General features: G+C 34.1%; 1 pseudogene; it reads right to left on the bottom strand.

The window, feature by feature from the left end:
- Window positions 1-1,314: 1,314 nt before the first annotated feature.
- On the bottom strand, window positions 1,315-9,109 carry LOC25496183 (disease resistance protein RUN1-like; annotated as a pseudogene).
- Window positions 9,110-9,439: the final 330 nt, after the last annotated feature.

Here is a 9,439-nt window from a genome sequence, read left to right as displayed (position 1 = left end):
GTTTTTATTCCAATACGCAATTATTCAAAACGCGACTTTAATCGAAATTATTCCAAATGCGATTTTATTCTAAGTACCATAATGTCAAACAAAATGTGCGCGACACAAAAATAAAACATAAAAAAATCCAAAACAATTAGGCATTGAAAGCCATTACATTCATTCTTCCTTGTCACACAAGTCAATCGGGTTGCTCGCTACAGTCCCTGGGGCACCTTGTTTTGGTTGAGGACCAAAATAGCATGTCCTCCCGCTCCTCCTCAACCTCGAGTGATTGTACACCGACACCTACGAACCCTTTTTTTTTCTTTTTTCGGAACCATCACAAACAATTCCGTGCCACATCATAGGCGATTTTTCTTTGTTCTTCTCATCACCCTGAACGTTACACTGATTATGAGACAAATCTACATTAAAAAAAATCGCGATCAAAACCTAACTAAACAATGCCATAAAATCGTAAAATCAAAAACTAAACCTAAACCTAAACTATCATCAAAACCTACACCTAAACCTAAACAATTCTACAACGATTCATCAAAACCTAAACCTAACAATTCAATAAATGTTCTCTAACAATTCTAACCATTCTAACCTAAACTATCCTAACATATCATAAAATCAACAAATCAATATAATCGAAATTTAACAAAAAAACAAACAAACAATTCGACCGCAAAACAACAATGCAATAGGATTTAAAAAACTTACTTGTTTTTGTGATTGAAATTGGCTTGGAATGGCTTCAAATTGTTCGAAATCGCACCAAGGATAATAAAAAACGCAACAATGGAGTTTTGGAAACTCCTATGTCTGTTCTGTTCTTATAACATATTTCTCGACAGTTAACTACCGAAGTTTTCTTTAGCAGTTAACTGCAGTCGGTTTTTTAATTCCTCGACAGTCAACAACAATTCTCGACAAGGGATTATAGAGGCAAAATGCAAATGTTTCAAAATTACTAGATCACCATCTATACTCTCAAAAAGAATGCCAAGAAAAACTGTGCCTCAAACTTCCTTTCATGTTCATAGTTATGTTTAAACACTATTGAGTAAGTTATTCATTAACTAATTAAAAGTGCTAGACCCACAATAACATCAACTTAGCATTAAGATAAATATATCAAAGACTTAACATTTAGCAATATAGATCATCATAGAGTATCAATGATAACTTTTCTTTCAAAAAAAAAAAAGAGTATCAATGATAACTGTGCCTAAAAAAAAAAGTATCAATGATCAAGCATGTTCAATATTGTCTCTAGCATAAAAAGAGAACTGGCAGAAAAACAGCTTATTAACATATTTAAAATACAAAAGCGGATTATTTATTTTTTTAGAATTCTACTGAATTTCTGGGATTTTCATTAATCGGCTAAATGATATGGCTAATCATTTGTTAGATACATGTTTTGAACTGAGGAATTTCCAACTAATCATTTGCGGGGGTTTAATTGCTCCAAATCCTCCTCAAATATCCAACGATAACCACAACTCTTTACCTTAACACGCAAACCGGGGACTTTCCCAACTTCAGCTGCCAATTCAAGACCACTGCTAATATCAAAATCCAATGTTTCAGACTTAAAGTGTTCCTTACTGATAAAACGTAGCAACAGGTGATCTAAATCAACTGTAATCAGATCTTTTTCAACATGTACGGGAATATAGTTGAAAGAGCTCATTCCTGCTGGTTCATCTTGAAAACCGAGACCGAACCAACTAAGACGCTTTATTCCTTCACCTAAACTATTTGGATCATCATGTGCTACAAATGTTAAGCAACAAGCCACACCAATGCAGTTCTTTTCACGCATGATGGGTAATGGGTCCATTCTTATTGAACTACCCACATTTTGTGTACTGCACCACATTGGAATTTGAGTTCTTGGAATGATAATATCAATCGCGCCAATTGGGAGATTGGATTTCACGTGCACCTGCTACCAGATAATTAATTACTTATATATTAGTAGTTGAATCAGATAAAAAGAGATATAGACAAAAGGAAAAAGGATGGAGGAGGCACCTGAAGGAGTTTTACCATCCAAGAAAAAGCCATTCTATAACAGCATTTTGTGTCAATTAAACTGGGGCAATCAAAAATATATAATCCAGAATAGTCAAGGATATCTTCTATTATTGGCAAAGCAGTTATCGATGGGAGTTCCGGTAAATATTTCAGTTGCTTACAGTGATTCAAGTTCAATTTTCTAAGTTTGGAAAGTTCTTCTATACTAGGCGGTAGAGTAACAAATCTGTTCCCACCCAACCTTAGGATTTCTAAGCAGTGTAACCACCCAATAGCATCAGGGATTTGAAGAAGATTGCAGAAACTTATGTCAAGAAATTGCAAATATGAAAAATGAGACAATGAAGGCAACAATAAACCAATTGAATCTTCTCGCTTTCGAAAAATTGAAAATCCAAAGTGACGCTTTAGAACTTTGTGGATGCAGGAAGTTGATTGGTATTGGGTAGTACTTTCTTTGTTATCATCAAGCATCTTCAAATTTTCTACTTGCCTTTGTCTCTTTAACAACTTATTATTAAGTAATATTGGACAGCCTGACAGATTTAGATGTATGAGAGAACTCAGACTGAAAATGCTGTTTGGTATATTAACCAAATTTTTACAACCTCTCAAATTTAATTCGAAAAGCTTTGTTAAGATACCAATGGATGGATCAATCTGCACCAGTTTTATACATCCTGCAAGATTTAGGGACTCAAGATTCGGAATCTTCAAGAAACTTGGCATCATAATAAGATTTTTCGAGTGAGAGAGATCAATATGTGTCAAATTGTGAAGAGGCTGCAGACAATGGTCAGTAGAAAGAGAAAGGTTAATAATCATATTTAAGCATTAATTTTCTGATTTTTTTTTAGTATTTAAATATTATTAATTTCATATATTATTAAAATATTATTTTATTATGTATGGTGGTCAACGACGTAGCTTGACCGGTCAACGCTGGAACTCTGTTGCAACCAGTGTGAGCCGCCGCCGGACCACGGTTGGTAGTCGGATTTTTGCTGGACCACCACCAGACGCCGTTGCGGGTCACCAGCGTTTCGTCGTGGTCAACGCCCGCAGCAGCCGGTTGACCACCGGTTGCCACCTCTTACCACCACATTATTTTAAATTATTTAATTAATAATATTTAATATTTCTTGATTATTAAATTATTCGGGGCTTATGTCAAAAAATATTTTTAGGCTAGAAAAAGAGAATTGCTTTTTTGTCTTCCAATATTTCCTAGAAACACATCGAAATGACCAATAGATCCGAGTGATAGTTAACTACCACTGGCTTCTAACTAGAAAATCGACGGTAGTTAATTACCATTGAATTTTTGGTCATTTTCATGTGTTTCTAGAAAACAATAGATGTCGAAAAAACAAGCTTCTAGAAAACATTTCAATAAATAATACACTTTTATGACTAATACCTTAAATTCGTCCTTGAATTTTGAAAAATCGGTCAAATTCGTCCCTGAATTTTGCGAAATATCAAATTAGTCCCTGAATTTTACAGACGTCCATCAAATTAGTCCCTCCGTCCAAAAGGTCCATTAGTGGTGATGATGTGGCTTCTTTCATGCTGTGTTGTCCTATACACGTGTCAGCAAGTCAGCCATGTGTACAAGGACTAAATTGATGGAAATTGTAAAAATTCGAGATTTAACATTTCAGTCTCTTTTTTCCTGTGTTTCAAATTATACCCCTCTATTACCATTTTCTTTCATCCTCACATTTTCACTCAGAACCATCAAACAAGTCCCTAACCTTTCACCTTCCCGCCTAAACCGTCACCCTCTACACTTCTCCAAAATTATTATCATCACCGGCGATCAACCTTGGAAAATATTCGGTTTTGAAGTCAGATTTCGTGGTTTGTCAAGGTAACACCATTCAACTTTGTTTTCCATTCACTTTTGTTTGTTTCTCCCTGTTTTGTGTCCGTTTTTTGTGATTTTTGCTTTTAGTTTTAGACATTATTTTTTCAACTTTGAACTTCATATCATGTTTCGTTGATGTTTTTTTGTGAGTGTTATGTGTTTGATTGCGTTTTTTAGATTAGTAATTTTAGGGTTTTTTGTTAGAAACTTAATAATTTCATGTCTTTATGTTTGGTTACTAAAAATGAAGAACTTTATATTTGTACTGAACGAAATCACGTCCTGATTTAAACAATTTATAAAAAGGGTTTTTTGAGGTTGATATTGAAGTCTGATTTGCATTTTTGATGTTGTTTTGCTTTTGATTTGGACGATGTTAGCAAAATTCGCAGGATGGAAGACTCTATTACGGTAATCTTGCATCACGGTGGTTGTTTAGAGCAAGATGAGTATCGGAGGCTGCAATACGTTCGTGGTGAGTTTTGTAACGCCTGTTTTAATTTATTTAATTATTTAATTGAGTCTAGAATTTATTAAGAGAGTTTAGAATATATTTATATGATTATATGATTTATTAGGTGGCTTATTATATTATTTAATAGAATAAGATTAGAAAATAAAATAATATTGAGTTTAGGGGTTGTTATGAGATTTTAGAGAGTTTTGGGGGAGAAAGAGAAATAAGATAAAATAGAAAAAAAGATTATAAATAGGGAAATCTAGTTTAGAAAAAAAAAACATATGATCAATTTTGGAGAAAAGGGAGAAAAAACCAAGAGAAGAGAAAGTGACCTAGAGAGCTGCAATTTTCATTGTTAATGTAAGGGTGGGACTAACAATCAATTCTCCTAAGTCTGTAATTCTGATAATTGTATTTAACATGTTGTAGGTTTAGTTTTTGAGAATTGGAGAATTAGGTTAAAAGTGAAGGTTTTTATTGAATCTTTTTATAAATTCATGCTCTAATCTGATACTATGATTTTGTGTATATTATAATCTCTGAATCCATGATTCTGACATGTTGAATCCGTGTTTAAATTATAGTTAATGTGTCTATCGATGATGGCTCCGATTTATTGAATATTAGTTCTTGTGTTGTTGCTGTGTACCTTAACCTTTGTTATTCATGCGTGTTACTTCTTATTATTATTGCCTTATCTATTTGAATTCAGTCCTTGTTATTTGATGTCGCTGCTACATACGAAATTAATCCAAATCAATTACTTGTTGCATCTCTCTATTTCAATTTCCATTTATTGATTTCCGTACTGCACTTTTATTGGTGTTGTATTATGCATGATTTGTTCACTACTAATGATGTTTCAATTCAAATTGCCTTGCATGTTATTATATGATGGGATTATATCGAATGAAATAAAGTAAAAGCCATTCAGTGTGGAAAACATAAGCTATATGTGTTTATCATTTCAAGATCATAATTTCTTTAACCTAACATGATTGATAATATTTAATTCATACTTTTAAAATTGAAAATAATTATTCTGTGACTAGTTGCTAATTTGCATAGTGTATACATTGCGTATGTATATGTACAAGTGTTCTATGAAGAATTAATAATATATTAGCTCAAAATAATATACTTCTTTTCCAGGTGATTGTATAAAGATAAATTATTTGACGATTATTTGACAATGTGTATTTGTGAGTTATTTGATTATGTATGTTACAAGTTTTGTGTTTGGGAGAAAATGGATGTTGATCAGTTATGCTTGTGGGACATTGAGAAGGTGGCGAAATGTTGCAGAGGTTACTTTAAGGTATCTAAACTGTGGTATTGGAAGTCGTATGAAGGTGTTGAAGATGATATAAACATATGCTTGACTCCATTAACAACTTATAAACACTTCTGCGATATGGTACAAGTTGCATGGGCAAATGAAAATGAATTGGAAATATATGCACAACATGTGGTGGATACGGAAGAGGTTGAAATTGTGCCATTAACAAATGAAGAGAGGGAGGAGCTTGAGAGAGCAATGGAAGACCGGCTGTTGTAGTTGTTTTTGCCAATACGCCCACCACCCATCAATTCTGAACACCGAATCTACAAGGCAGACCACTTGATTTATGAATTTCGAATTTAATCAAAAAAATTAGGGTTCTAAGTTTTTTGAATTGGGGAAGAACTTCGACATAAATTCATGGAGGAAATTTTGGGGATTTTGAACTCTATAAAACGAATTATAACATTAGGGTTCCAAATTTATATATTTGGGGAAGAAATAACCGTTAATGAGGAAGAGGAGAAAGAGCCGTTACTCACAAAGAAGAGAAAGAGCCGTTGCCAATTTTCTGAAAATCCATCAATTTGGTCCTTGGAAATTTTTTGTAAATCAATTGGTGTTTGCGTGTCATCTGACGTGGTAAGCCTTGTAAGGGGTTAACGTTACACGTCACCTCCGTTAACAGACCAACTTAACGGAGGGACTGATTTGATTGACATTTTGTAAATTATGGACTAATTTGATATTTCGCAAAATTCAGGGACAAATTTGATCGATTTTTCAAAATTCAAGGACGAATTTAAGGTATTAGTCACACTTTTATTGTGGATAGGATGAATTCTCCCTCCATTAAAATCTAATAATGGATGGATTGGATGAACTTGAATTTTATTCTTGATGGATGGATTTGATGATTTTTTTTAACAAAAATAAATAGTGGATTGTAATGAACTAACGGACTTTTTAATCCATCCATTAGAATTCAAATCCATATTCATCCATTCCATCCATTTTACCCATACTCGTAACCATATGATTGTAGTACCTTTGTTCCCTTCCATAGTTGCCTGATGTTGCTAGAACGTAGGATCAATTCAACAAGTTTATCCGGCTGAAAACTTGATGGCAAACATGTGAAAGGATATTTTTCCCAATATAGATACCCCAATTCACTTGAAAGAAAATTGAGACTTCCTGAGAAATTCAAATCACGCAGCTTGAGCAATTTAAGGCGAGTCATCTTTGCTAAAGCTTCAGCCCTCAATGTTGTCATTGCTTCTACTTCAGCCTTATTTTCTGTACATCGCTCCATAACTATGGCTTCAAGGTTCTCTGTCGCCTACAATATTGCAAATAACATTGATAACACTACATAGTTCAAAGTTATTAATTGATAATGAAAAATGGCGAGCAATAATTTAATTTCGATAATTATTTTACCATTTTTTCCGAGATAACATTGTGGACATCCTTGTGGTCCCACAACCTGTTCCACTTTCTTGGTTCTTTGGGTGATTTTTCTTTAATGATACTCCTGCCAAGTTCTTTTAACAAACGATGCATAGAAATCGTAGAAAACCTCCCATAGGTTATTAATGATTTATCAAAGAGAACTCTTAAGCCAATTTCGGGATGAAATCCACGAAAATCTAAAACTTTCTTCACGTATGTCTCGCTCTCTCTATCAAAGAAACAAGCAATATCCAGAAAAATCTCCTTTTCTATATCCTTTAGTCCATCATAACTAAGCCGTAGTACATCCATAATTTCTGCCATGGGATTCTCTCTTAATCTGGCCAATGCACTTCTCCATTCAGAGACATCTCGACCATACAAAAATGAGCCCAACACTTCAATTGCTAGTGGAATGCCATCAGCATATTTTAGTACATCATATGTCAAGTCTGCATAACCACTCAAGATATCATCACTTTTGAAAGCTTTCCTACAAAACAATCGAAGGGCATCATTAAGATCTAATGCTCGTACTTCATAAATTTCATCTACTCCATGCTCTCTCAAGATATGGCCATCTCTAGAAATTACGATAATTCTACTCCCTGAACCTAGACATTCTCGTGTTATGTCCAGTTTATCCAGTTGTTCAACTTTATCAACATTATCAAGAACTACAAGGGATTTTATTTGACATAGCCTAGTTTGAATCAAATTAGATCCCATAGAATGATTCCATATCTGGAGATTATCTTCATTTAGAGTTTGACAAAGAAGTTGCTTCTGCACTTCAATTGGGCCATAACCTCTATAAATTTTACTCACATCATCAATAAAGCAACATCTAGCAAATTGATTGGAGATTCTAGGGCACAAAGCTTTAGCAAGAGTTGTCTTTCCTATTCCGCCCATTCCACAAATCCCTACAACTCGAACATCATCATCTGAGTCCAAATTCAGAAGGTTTTCTAATTCTTCCACTCGTGAGTGCATCCCAACTATATTGCCAGGTAAAGTTGAAGTTTTGTTTCCCAATAAGCATGTTAACTTTTTAATAATTTTTCCAATCTCTGCATATTCTGGCCTAGAAGACCAGAGGATAGAAATTCCAAATCATCACATGACAACCACAAACAAAAACAACAAAGATTAATTGATAAAACAATCCAAGAACCAAAAATCATGACAGTAAACATCAAATATAATGACAAAGTGCTACTGTAATTAATTGAAAAATTCAGTCAAATCCTTGAAAATTATTCGTTCAATGAAACAGGTAAAGTTTTGTTAGTAAACTTAAAAGTGTTGATCAGCTTGTGGCAAACAGAGAAAATACTACTTACTTATCCTTCATATCCCAACCAGAGAGATTGGCTACTTGTGTTAGGGCTCCCCTCCATCTTTGCACTTCCTCTAAGTTTTCTTTGAATCTTTCTTCATGCTTTTGAAAGGCTTTTTCATAATCTCCGCTTTGCTTTCGTACCGCAGATGGACTCGCATCATAGAAAATAGGTAGAACAGTTTGTCCTGATACTTCAAAGTATTCAGCAATTTTTGCCAGTTCTTGTAAGCACCATGTGGAAGAAGCATAGTTTCTTGAGAAGATAACAATCAAAATATGGGATCCTTCAATGGCTTGTTCAAGCTTGGATGATATATGTTCCCCTTTTTTTAGGTTTGTATCATCTCTGAATGCAACAATGTCATTTTTATGAGAGCGCCAAAAAGATGATCAGTGAAATTGTTGCGCGTGTCTTCGCCACGGAAGCTCACAAACACATCATATTTCCATTTCATCCTCCTAGATGAAGAGACAGTTTGGATGCTACTACTAGCCATTGAAATTGTAAAAGCCAAAACTAACTTGCTAAGGATGATGTAGTTAGTTTGCACTGTTTCTTGCTGTGAAACTGAAAAGAAAAATTAGATAATTGTTATAAGTTGTTAAGAATAGTCTCACTTTACATTGCAACGCAGCTTAAATATAATTGTTGGAGTATTCGTAGTTGAGTCTTTTCCAGGATCTTTCTTGCCAGCTTCCACAAACATTCGTATGTAACATCCTTGGAATTTTCCACTAACATATTTTGGTCAAGTTCCTTTCATCTTTCGCTACTTTTTCTTCACATTTTAGTGGTTACCTATGAATCCCTGATACTTCAAAATGGATGACGTATCGTATCCTCTGCATATCCTGCACTGATACCTGCCTAATAATTTCTGATACGTATCAGGAGAGTATCCGAAGATTAACTTTATTTTATTTTATAAATAATTATATGATACTTCCCGATACGTATCAGGATAGTATATGATAATTATCCTACACCGATAC

The sequence above is a fragment of the Medicago truncatula genome, chromosome 6, assembly GCF_003473485.1.
Source record: "Medicago truncatula cultivar Jemalong A17 chromosome 6, MtrunA17r5.0-ANR, whole genome shotgun sequence".
Lineage (NCBI taxonomy): Eukaryota > Viridiplantae > Streptophyta > Magnoliopsida > Fabales > Fabaceae > Medicago > Medicago truncatula.
Note: the sequence above shows the minus strand (reverse complement) of the source record. Positions and strands in the feature narration are given on the sequence as shown.